Source organism: Ixodes scapularis, unplaced genomic scaffold (genome assembly GCF_016920785.2).
Source record: "Ixodes scapularis isolate PalLabHiFi unplaced genomic scaffold, ASM1692078v2 PGA_scaffold11__112_contigs__length_91849675, whole genome shotgun sequence".
NCBI classification, from domain to species: domain Eukaryota; kingdom Metazoa; phylum Arthropoda; class Arachnida; order Ixodida; family Ixodidae; genus Ixodes; species Ixodes scapularis.
This window is the reverse complement of record NW_024609837.1, coordinates 63,118,459-63,129,738: the sequence shown is the minus strand read 5'-3', so window position 1 is coordinate 63,129,738 and position 11,280 is coordinate 63,118,459.

Here is an 11,280-nt window from a genome sequence, read left to right as displayed (position 1 = left end):
GCTGTTTTCGTCGATCGCTCTGTTTACGTTTACGGGCCGTTATAAAAGAGCGAAAGACGCGGGAGAGACCGACAGGACAACAAAGCCACACGCCACGGTTACAAGCAGAAAAATGAAAAAGACAGAACGACAGCAAATCCCCGGATAGACAGAAAAAGAAAGAGGCGTAAACGTCAACCCTTGCTGAAAGACATCGGAGGTCCAGAACCGCCTCACGCGTAGAAGGCGCGATTGATCCGCTCAGGGGTCCTTGGTAGAAGTGGGCGTGGCACCTGCTCCGGCTACGGACGCGTTAGTCCTTTGTGCACATATGGAACCTGGCACCTGCATAAACACGGTCTCCCCGCGACGATGCAAATTGTGTCACGTCGATAGTCGCCAAGACGTGCCGCGTTCTCCTGGAAGACAACACATCGATCGCGCCACCTAGGGGACGGCGAACATTTGGTGCCTGTTGTTTGTTTGTCTCTCGGGGCCCTGGTGGCGAATTGGTTTTCTGCGATCGGCGTGTCGCCGGTATGCGCTCGCCGTGAGTGCATGGTGATTGAGAGAGCGGCACATAAGTTGGGGTGTGTGAATTGACGGGGGAATAGCTCGGCCGCGAAGGAAAAAATCAACGCCTCCGGCCGACGAGAAGTAAGACTCACGCGCTGCGCTTATTTGAAAAGCCCTTCAATAAAAATAATAATAAAAAATTGAAATGTAGTTTTGTGGACGACTGTACAAAGGTAAGTCGTTCTGCTCCTGTAAGAGTTTGAAAAAATTCACGGCCCTTTCTCGTGCACAAAGACGTGACAGCCATGCCGAACTACGAGGCAAGTATTCACGGTCTGACGTAGCTGGAGCGAGAGATTTGTTGACTTGCCACGGCCTCATGGTCCTCTCGCACCTCCTTCCCTTTGTTACATTTTTCTCCCAGAGACGCCATGCCAAGACGCCACGGCGCAGCTGGGCCGAGAGGCGAAATCAAATTGGCAGCTGGCCAACTTTGCGGCAGCCGCCATTCACTGAGCTTTTTTCAACGACGCTGAATTTGGAGGCGACTGCCACAAATAAACATTTCATGCTTTAAAACACAATCACAGTTCAAGGTTTCGGCGGGGCGTGAAAAGGAACCTTACTTCAAAGAAGCAAAAGTGACTGCATTAGATTTTGATAGAAAACAATTTCTAGGCTATTTGACCACCTTAAAAAGAGCGCTAAACTAGGCGCCCAGATGTCTCCGTGTGTGAGCACTGCGTGACACTCTAAGCGCTAACAAGCCATCGCTGGCATTATCTCTTGTTCTTTCGTATTCTTAGTATATTAGTACACCCGTCGAAACTGTTAGTTTGGAAAGTGCTCTTTGTGGCTAACCTAGGCCGCAAAATTGGATGCCTACCAATAACCTTTCGAAGTAAAATGAAAACAAAAAAGTGCTAATGTCGCATTCGGATCAATTGTGTTGCGCATTGTATGGAACGTACCGGGATTTATTCCAAACTTAAATCGTTAGCATTGTTTTGCCTTAGTTCAGCAAACGAGAAGGGCCATCCGTATTCGGCTCCACAAGCCATACGCGCGGCTAGACGCTGTTTCGTCACCGAAATTACGGAATAACTAGAGTAGAATACCGCTCGTCATTCTCGTTGACTAAGCTGATTGCAGCTAAACGGATGACTGGTGTTTCCAATGCGTTGCGTAGCAGTATACGTGACTATGTTTTGAGAGTATAGATCATGGAAGGAAGGAGCCCTTCAAAACGTCGAGCTCCATCCATCCTTTTGAGATATAGACGATGCAATGTGATTAGCAGACCGATGTTTCTTTTTGGGTGACAAAGTGATTGCGTTGTTCTTGGTGACAAAGTGATTGCATTGTTCTTTTGTTTGTGTTTCTTTTGAATGTTAATCTGACTGTAAAATGGTGTATGAAATGTGTTCTTTTTTTGCATATCTGCTTTTGTTTTGCACCATGCTCTTGCAGGGGCCTGTTCAAAAGGCCTGCATATTGCGCGAGTGGGATCCAAACTCATGATCTTTTGTTCTGAAATGGGTGCCTTCAATTTCCGGGCCATCAAGGTGCGGCGCGTTGACACGTTTGGCCACGAAACACGCAACGTCCCTCCGCGATCGAATTTATTCTTTTCTCTATGCTTTGTTTCACTTTAGAAACATCGTTCACGTCCCATTACTCTTCGATCGAGACACCGAGATAAGACATGTCGATACAAGCCAACCCCACATTACTCCCTTGTCAGAAAATCTCTGGAAAGCAAGCGAAACTCTTCGCGGCATACTCAACCGAACCAACCGCCGCCTTCGCGCCATACTGGACCGCAGGCTCCCACCGCCGCCTTCGCTTTGACGCCCAATCAGAACGCGGGTAGAGGAATCGAGCTCCCGGTACGCGTCGCCGTACTCTCCCTTCACCGCGGGCCAAAGGAGATCAACGGGGCGGCTCAGAAAGCGTTCGAATCAATCAGAGCGCGTACTGGCCGTCTCCTCCATTGTTGGTCCTTTTCATTGAGAGGCGAGAAGAACAATGAAGGAACGTCGGCGGCGACGGAGCTTAGAACGCGTAAAACAGCGCACTTCCATTTGGGGTTCCACGGCTGCAGAGAGAATACGATGGACACGACGAAGGTTTGTTGGCGGCCATAAACGATCATTCGGCGTCCGCCCCTGGTACGCGCGATGGTCTACAGACCAGACCGTAGATAGCGCGCAGCGGTTCGGGGCAGGAAATGGACGGACACTTAATCTAGATCGGACTTTTACGAGCCACGCGTCGACAGTGTAGTATTTCAAAGGCATATAATGTCCCTTTTGTTTTCGACGTGATCTCAATGGATCGCTCGGTGGCGTTCACCTGGGGCGGCACCTCAAGCGGCTGGACTCTTTTTATTATTATTATTATTTATATTTCTTATTGTTGTTGCTGTTGTCTTGGAGTTGGGGGGTATCGTTCTGCGGAGCGTGGAGCTGAGGTGTTGCGATGTTCGTGGCGCAGATACGGATCAAACCGGAGTAAATTGAAGCCTCGCGGGAGATATGCGGTGATTTTCGCACGTGTGTTTGATGCGAGCTGCCGATTGCGCGATTGGGGAACTGGAGGAGGTGTGAGAATTCTGGCGGTCGGTCGTGTTTCCCGCGACAAATGATTCCAGAATCGGAGCTGACGATGCTTTGAAATACAGTTGATTCCCTTTTGTTCGCTTTGCGTAGGTCCGAAAATTGACCGTAATGATGTTGCAGGAAGCTGGCAGTTTTGAAATGTGATTCCATCAACTTTGCTCGACAATGGCGTGGCATCAACAGCTCTAAGAAACAAAATAATAAAAAAAAAACGAAAACGAAGAAAACTCAGGAAACAGTACTATGAAAATCGTGTTTTTGTCATCCGTCTCTGCTTTAATATTTTACATAGTGCCAAAAGCTGATTCAGAACGAAATTTTAGGAAATACAAAAGATCCCCCAAACTTATTTGTCTTAACATGGTGAGGTATACTCCGTTTCGTGTTATGTTCGACCGCAGTCAATGTTGCGATCTAACAGAGTCCAACAAGCAGCAAAAAGACTGCATCGACAATGAGCTCGGCGAGTCTTCGTGAATTGTTATCACCGACTAAATCAACCACCCGCTGTAAATGAGGCTTGTAACTGCGAGTTATTTTTTTTGCACGGTTAGTTCAGTCGGTGACAGAAAACGCAGAAAGGGAACGGGCGAAGAGACGATACACTTTTAAACTGCTTTATTGGCACCATTGGACCATATAGTTGGCGGCGGTCGTAGTGAATGTAAAACGGTCGGGTGTTTCCAGGCCGCACTGATGATGTCTCATGCATAGGAGACGAAACGTCTGATAAATCGTCGGCATTGTTATGCAAGTCGGACGTATTTGTTTTAAATAGTGAAACGGAGTATAGTCGCCTTTATACCAGACACCGAGATACTGATTAAACGAGGAACGCATACGGTTACCTCGATCGAATTGTTTGAATCCGTTAGCATTAGTGCCGTGGTACATGCACTGACCTTGGACTGGTTTGGAGCACTTATATTCAAACCTCGCAACGTCGCCACGAGTTGGCGCCACAGCCACACCGAAGATCCCCGGCGACGTCCCCCTTCGTCAGTTTCGGAGCCACTTCGTTGGGGACGGAGGGTGTATCACTGGTGCACGTGTCAACACCCCCCCCCCCCCCCTCCCCGCCCCCCGGGCCCCTCTCTTCCATAGAGTTCATATAAGCTAACTCTAGAGCAAACGGTCTGCCATTTTCTCATGCATTCTGGCTGCCGCAAGCGGTGGAGCATGTAGGCAGACCTTCGTGATCCCTCAAATGTCTACCAACTGCCTTCGATTTCACGAATATAATTATATCATCAGAGCAGTTTCATGAACTTCAACAAACCACGTACTTACCGGTGGAAAGATATTCGCGTTCCTTTCAAAGCTTTCTTTTTGCATAGCGCCCAGGTGTACGGCCTCAAGTCAACGCAAAACTAAACCCGGATAGGCGCCTTCGCGCTATTGTTTTGATAGGCGCGAGTAGGCGCGCCCCAGGAATACGAAGCCGCGCAACCACCAGATTTCCGAGATTTCGACAGAAGGGAAGTTAATGCAGCGTAATGATTATATTGATTTTTATAAGCTTTAGAACAACTCAGAATTTAGTTTACCAAGTTAAATTATCACTGCTTATATTGCTAAGAGTTTTCAGTCTTCGCGATTACCATTGCGACTGTCGTCCTTCGGCTGGCAACAGTGGTGGTTTCTTTATCTCGTGTTCTGTCACTCTCTTCCGCGATCTTTCACTCGGGACGCCAGATATCGGAGCACGGAAATCGCCACTCCTGCTCACCCACCTTTACCCCCCTGCTTCCTTCCTCCAATCACTCCGGTTTGCGGTGACAGTCTGCGGATGGCTCATTACAAAATATGGGGGTGCCATTGTTGCGGAGGTGCAATGGGGTACAGCGGGGCTTCGGCCGCCGGTGGGGCGCCGCGAAGCGGCGTGTACGGGTGGACCAGGTGGGTTCATATTCTTTAATGAGCCACCCACACACTATAATCGCGAAGCGCCGTAAGCGGTGTGGGGAAGGGGGGTTAACACGCGTTTCATTGATACACCCACCGTCCCCTAAAAGCACCTCCGGAAACGGGACCCCACCTTGGGGGGGAAGGGTGTATCTCAAAAAGTCCCATTCGCATTTGAACCTTGCGCATTCCGTCCCGTTCTCACTTGCCTTTCTTGTTCGAACCTTTTCAGAAGATCCGAACCAGTCAGCTTATCCGCAACTGGGCCCATTCTCATTGTGCCAGTTATCTGAAAATGTCTCATTCGCATTTAGACCTTGCCGATTCCGTCCCATTTTCATGTGGTCCGTCTCGTTTGTACGTTTTCATAAGATCCAAATCAGTTTCTTCGCAACTGGGACCATTCTGATTTTACCCCTTCGCGTTACGACCGAATGACACAAGTTCGGCGGCTTCTACGGAAGTTATGCCTTCGCGGCTTTCTTGGTGAGTCTTACATTGTTTGGGCCCCCTGCAGACCCTCGAATATATATTTAGGGTCCTGCGTTTTCGGGTTAAAACAAAGATTTCCTTATGTTTACACCCGATCTATATATATATATATATGCCCACCATTTTCACATTTCTTGGAGTTGCAGAACTGCGGAGCTCATTAACGAGACTTGTTGAAGGTGCGCATGGGAAAAGCACGCAAAAAATATTCTTAATATACTTTCTAAAGAAGAAACAAAAAAATAAAAACGTAGTTTTGCGTAGGCAGTTTTGATAAGAAAGCGCTAGCGCAGAATACCGAATGACTCGCTCGCATTGCTGCGCGTTGCAAACGGAAATATTGATGTTGAGGAAACACCTCAACATCATAGTAGACTGGTCGGGCAGACTGCAAAGGTCTGCTAGCGGAACAGAAACGCTGCGCATGCATGAGGATTATGTAAGTCAACAAAAGGTGTTTTGAGAATTGAAACGACTAAGTGAGCTCTTACACCACGTTTTGATTTGATTATGTGCACATTAATGACCGCTTTGTGTAAATAAGACACGATCGAGTGCTGGGGGCGGAGCTTCGGCATTCGATCTCTCCCTGTCACAACCAGAGACCTATCCAATAATTGCCTTCTGCGCGCTGAGGTCGTTGTCCAGTGGTCTGTGGAAGGCGTTTTGCGCGTGCGCAGTAGCTCATTTTTTATAAAACATGAGACGCCACTCAAAAGAGCAGTGACGCAGCATATTTCGCGTATATGATAAGCTCCATCGCCAACACCTTTGTGTATTTGCCTATTTCCTTAAGCAAGTATTAACATGGAATGTGTTTTATCAGTCGATTTTCATGGAGATCTGTAATGTTCTACTCTAACGTTTGGCTATTACAAAATAGCGACATCAAACACTGCTACTCGTATTGGGAACCATAGGGGGCCAAGTTGGAAGGGTGAAACGTGAACGGGCTCAAACGAGACGGGCGAAACTGGAAATAGCCAAATGCGATGGGTCAAAGCGAGATCTCGTTAGGAATGGTTGTTTTGAGAAGGGCAAAGTGAAAAGGGTGGAAGAAAAACAGGTTTAAATGATACCCCTCCCCTTGGGCCCGGGTCCCCATGCCGCCCCGCGGCGCCTCGTTGGCGGCCCAAGTATGCCATAGGCCCGAAGTCCCCCACTGCACTTCGGTTGCTAAGCGTTACGTCGCGCGGACGGCTTGCGAGTGCGCGCTTCGGACGCCACGCTGCAGGCTGCGGTTCCGTTCTTCGGCACGCTTCGGCCTGCCACGCCGTTCTTGGCGCGCAGTCGTCTTATCGTGTCACAGGGCCGTAAGCGCACGGTGTCGACGCCCCTGTATACGCACAACATCAGACATGTACGTAACGCGTTACAAGTAACGGGTTACTTCTACCTAGCTACTATTTTCGGTAACGAGTAACGTATTTAGTTATTTTCCAGAAAATGAACGTTTAACGTATCTAGCTACTTTTAAGGCCAAGTGACGAGTAACGGTATCTTGCTACTTTTGAGGAGTAACGTACAACACCGCTTAAATGGCCTAGTTTTTATTCTAACCTGTGTGTGCGTCTGCTGCGACAAAGGCAGATGGGCAACCCGAAAAACAACTAAACAGTATGACAGTAGAGCAACGAATATCGCTGAACACGTCAGTCGAACAGTTCGACTGATGTGTCCAGCGATAAACGTTGCTGTACTGAACTCTACTGCTGGGAATGTCCTTCATCCAGCGAACATAATAAGGTTCGTTGGTTGAAACTTCCAGAACCGGGTACGGGCCGAATGTAAACCCGGAGGTTGCGAACACGGAAAGGTACAGGACCCCCATTACCCACTGTCTTCAATGAAGGCGCAGTTCCCGAAGATTCACCATCTCTTCCTCAAGCACAACACTGCCGTTCCTTCGAGCGCGACGGTATAGAAGGACTCTCCAGCGTCGCCGGAGATGTATTTTTAAAGAAGCAGGGAAACATAACTGATGAAAGCTTCGAGAGGCAGCTGCTGCTTACGTGCAACGATTACTAAAAAGAAAACAATAAACCATGAAACAAGAACGGATGTGCATTTGGTCGTCAAAGTAACGTGAAAAGTAACTCGTTCCTTTTGATGTATAACTTACGCTTTCCTTTTGAGAATCGGTAACGAGTAACATATTTAGTTACTTTTTGAGTGAGTAACGAGTAACGGTATTTAGTTACTTTCTTGGGGTAACGTGTAGATGTCTGCACAACATAAATGCACGACAACGAAATGCCTCTGTCGTTTTCTGCGCAACGGGAGCACGTCTTTCATGCGCACGCCTGCTTGCACCATGGAGAGGAAGGGTTTCGGGAATGCTCACCCGCGGAAATTGGGCTGACAGGCTGAATTCATCATGCTTTTTTATATATTACCGCTGCGCCAAAGGCTAACGCGCAGTTCTTCGAGAATCAGCGTGGCGAAAGAGCAATTTTGACCCATATTTTTTTATATATAGAATCGGACGGAATTACGCTAGACCAAGCAAATACACTCTTAAAAAAAAAAAAAGCCCGTGCGTCTACTTTCCCGCACATCACTCGGACAGCCAATCATCGCAACTTACGGACGCAGTTCAGCAAATGACGATGCTGAAACATATGTTTAGACCAAAAAACGCAGTCTGAGTTGTGACATTATAGCAATGCAAAACGTCACGCTTGCATTGCTTAATGTCACAACTCAGACTGCGTTTTTTTTGGTCTAAATCAACGAGGTAGAGGGGCTTAGAGTGATAAACTGGAAGTTCCGAAGTGGCACCCCTCCGGTTGCCGCCATGTTGTACGCAAATGTGGCTACTCTACACGTGACCTTCCAAGAGCCGTGACGTCACCGGTAAGATGGCAGCGCCCAGAGCTGGCGGATGCGCGTTTGTTCGGTGCGTGGTAGCCGTGATCTGCAGCTGCTTTCCGACGACTTCGGGCTTCTTCGTGCTGACTGACGCAGGTATATAATGTGAAAATATGAAGGAATGAGACTCTATACCCTTTTTTGCGCAAGATCGTTTTGGATCGTCTGGATATTAACACCTATGAGACAGCATCAGTCGTATCGCCGTACCGGCGCTCGGATTCCCGGATCTGTACGAGAATCGATAGAACTTTGAGTGCTTTTAGTACGCAATTTTCTCATTCTCTTAGCTTTGTTTGAACGTTGGAATGTCTGAGAATCGACGCGAAATGTATGCGTCGGATGTAGGGCCCAGGAAAATTTCTTTCAGCCCTATAGGCAACTGCATAATCGCAGAAACGTTTAGCGAGGAAGCTTCTGAGAAAGTTGAAAAATCTTGACTACCATCCCTTTCAATCTCCCCAATATACTTTTTCCAAAAGTGTAGGCCGCCTATACTTTGTTTTACCATAACTTGCAAAAGGGCAACCGCCACAGCCCCCTCAACCCAACCGGAGAGACGGAGTGAAGGTGTGTGACAAATCTGTTCAGATGAGCACTGTGATGATATGTTGTCATGTGCCTCTCTCCAACGTACATACTGACTGACCGAGACTGTAGCTTTCGCTGTTTGCCAAATTGTGATGAAACGCATTACAGTAAGTACTACTTTAATTACCTAAGGGCTTCATAATTTGGGCATTTGTTTGACAAGAATGTTATGTCAGCGATCACTATAAACTTGGCTCGGCACCTATTGAACACGAATGCTGAATTAGCCTTCGACGCGAACTGGGGTCCATTCGTGTGCTTTACGGCGAAAAAAAAATTGGTGACAGATGTGTTGCTTGATGGGGTTTTGCAAAGGGCCTATTGTGTCATGCGTATAGAAAGTGTCCTGCTATATAGCAATGCATCCATACTATTAAACTAGATGCTCAGAGGTGTGTTTGTTTTTGGACTCAGCAAGTTGCACCAAAATTTATTTCTTACAAGTGTAATATTTATTTTCGGTAGCTGGGCTCGGTTTGTGCTCATTAATGTCCGTGTGCTATGATGTTATCATGTGTGTAGCTTTAAGTATCCTCTCTGCAATGCCTACAGAGGCTATTGGAGAGAATAAATTAATAAACAACATTTTCACATCACTGGAGTTGGTTTTCGGATGCGCCACATGTTCAGAAGTGGAACGAGTGCAGCCCAGTGCAACCAGTCTGCCAGTCTGGTATGTCCCATCAATTAATATCGAGGGGTCAGAGATGCGGGTGTCCTCAAAAGGTCCAGCACGTGCGGTGAACATTATTCTTTGTGAAGAGACTCTGAAGGCATAAAGGTGAGCGGAAATATGTTTATCTAGTTAGTGTATCAAAGATGTTTATTTCCACTTAATTACATAATTATTGATTCTTAGAAAATGGTTCCATAACGAGTTCTTTCTGCGACAGTCTCGTGTCAGGCGTTCAGTCGTAGTAACTGAGCTCCCAGTTGTCGGTTGACGCTCCTGGTACGTTGGTGCTCAGTTTGGTCGAGTGGCAACTTTGACCGACAGATGCCGTCTTATAATCGTACGTCATGTGCGGCCACTGACATTTGATGCACTGAAGCTGCAGAGCAGGCTTTTAATCCGCGAATTTTTCTGGTAGTTCTCTGCGTCAATGCAGCAAGCTCGGGCATGTAGTGCTTACGTGTTGACTTGATGGCTGGCTACAGGCAACAGTGTTGGTTTGCTATCCAAGCCATTTCACTTCCATTTCGTAATGGTGAATTTTCTGCATCTCGCGACCACTGCAACTTGTGTAAGTCTCATGTAGCAGAGTGAAGTCGGGTGATGCTTGGTGTCCACTTTTGAGAGCAACCAACCACTCTATTTCTTCAAGTCCCCCAACGGCGTTCTCCATCAAAGTTGGAAATAGTGTGCTTCATTGCGTGGACACAAATAATTGGTGTCAGCAAATTATTAGGTATTGTCCTTGGACGACAACCAGCACCAAATCAACTGTCCTTGCATTGCCGCTCACCTGCTTTGTCGTGCTTAACTCCCGTCGAGGTGATGGGGATCAGAAGCTTCGGGGTAATGTCAGCACCAGGGGCAAAGGCCACCGAAGATGAATCCTAATGTCTCGCGGACGCTCCTCGAGACGGGGTGGAAGGTCGTTCGGCACAAACTCTTGCAGGCCAATTCATTGGTATGGGCACCTCCAGTAGACAGGGTCGTCCTCATGCAGTGGTAGCAGAGTGGTTTTCGGTTGACCATTCGCAGCACCTCCGTTTTCCTCGGTGTACTTTGTTCAGCGAGAACCTATACACTGGTTCTTTCCGATGTCGGGAATGCTTCGGCGTTGGGTTGTCTCGTTGAATTAGCATTGAATACTGACGGGTAGCCGGTGGTGGACGTCGTGACTTTATGGCATAAGTCGCCCTCGGTTCGTCAAATGCCGCTTTGCTCGAAGAAGTCTTCAGTTGAAATGCCTGTCGAACCTGTTCCCAAACAATCTCGGCAATCAAAATAAAAGCTGGGCAACAGATTGCAGAAAGTAGCTCCCTGATCTCCTCCCGGAAAACAATGTGGATGATGTTGCGGACGCCTGGGAGTCTGGCGTCGAAGTTGCAGCGGGATGACTCGAGTGTCGAGACGCTAGGGAGTTGTTGATAGTGACAGGCTCGGGCCTGCAGTATACATCCCATGTTGGAAGCCTCGGTGATATGAACCCTTCGACTGTTGTCGTGGGGTTGCGAACAAGGCTGCCGAAGGTGCTGTCCTTCACATGAGGGGCATGGGATTCTTAGCTACTCGTCTTCTGTAGCACCAGTGTTGGCGTGGATGGTCGATCAGGCGCAAAACATTTTCCACGAAGGC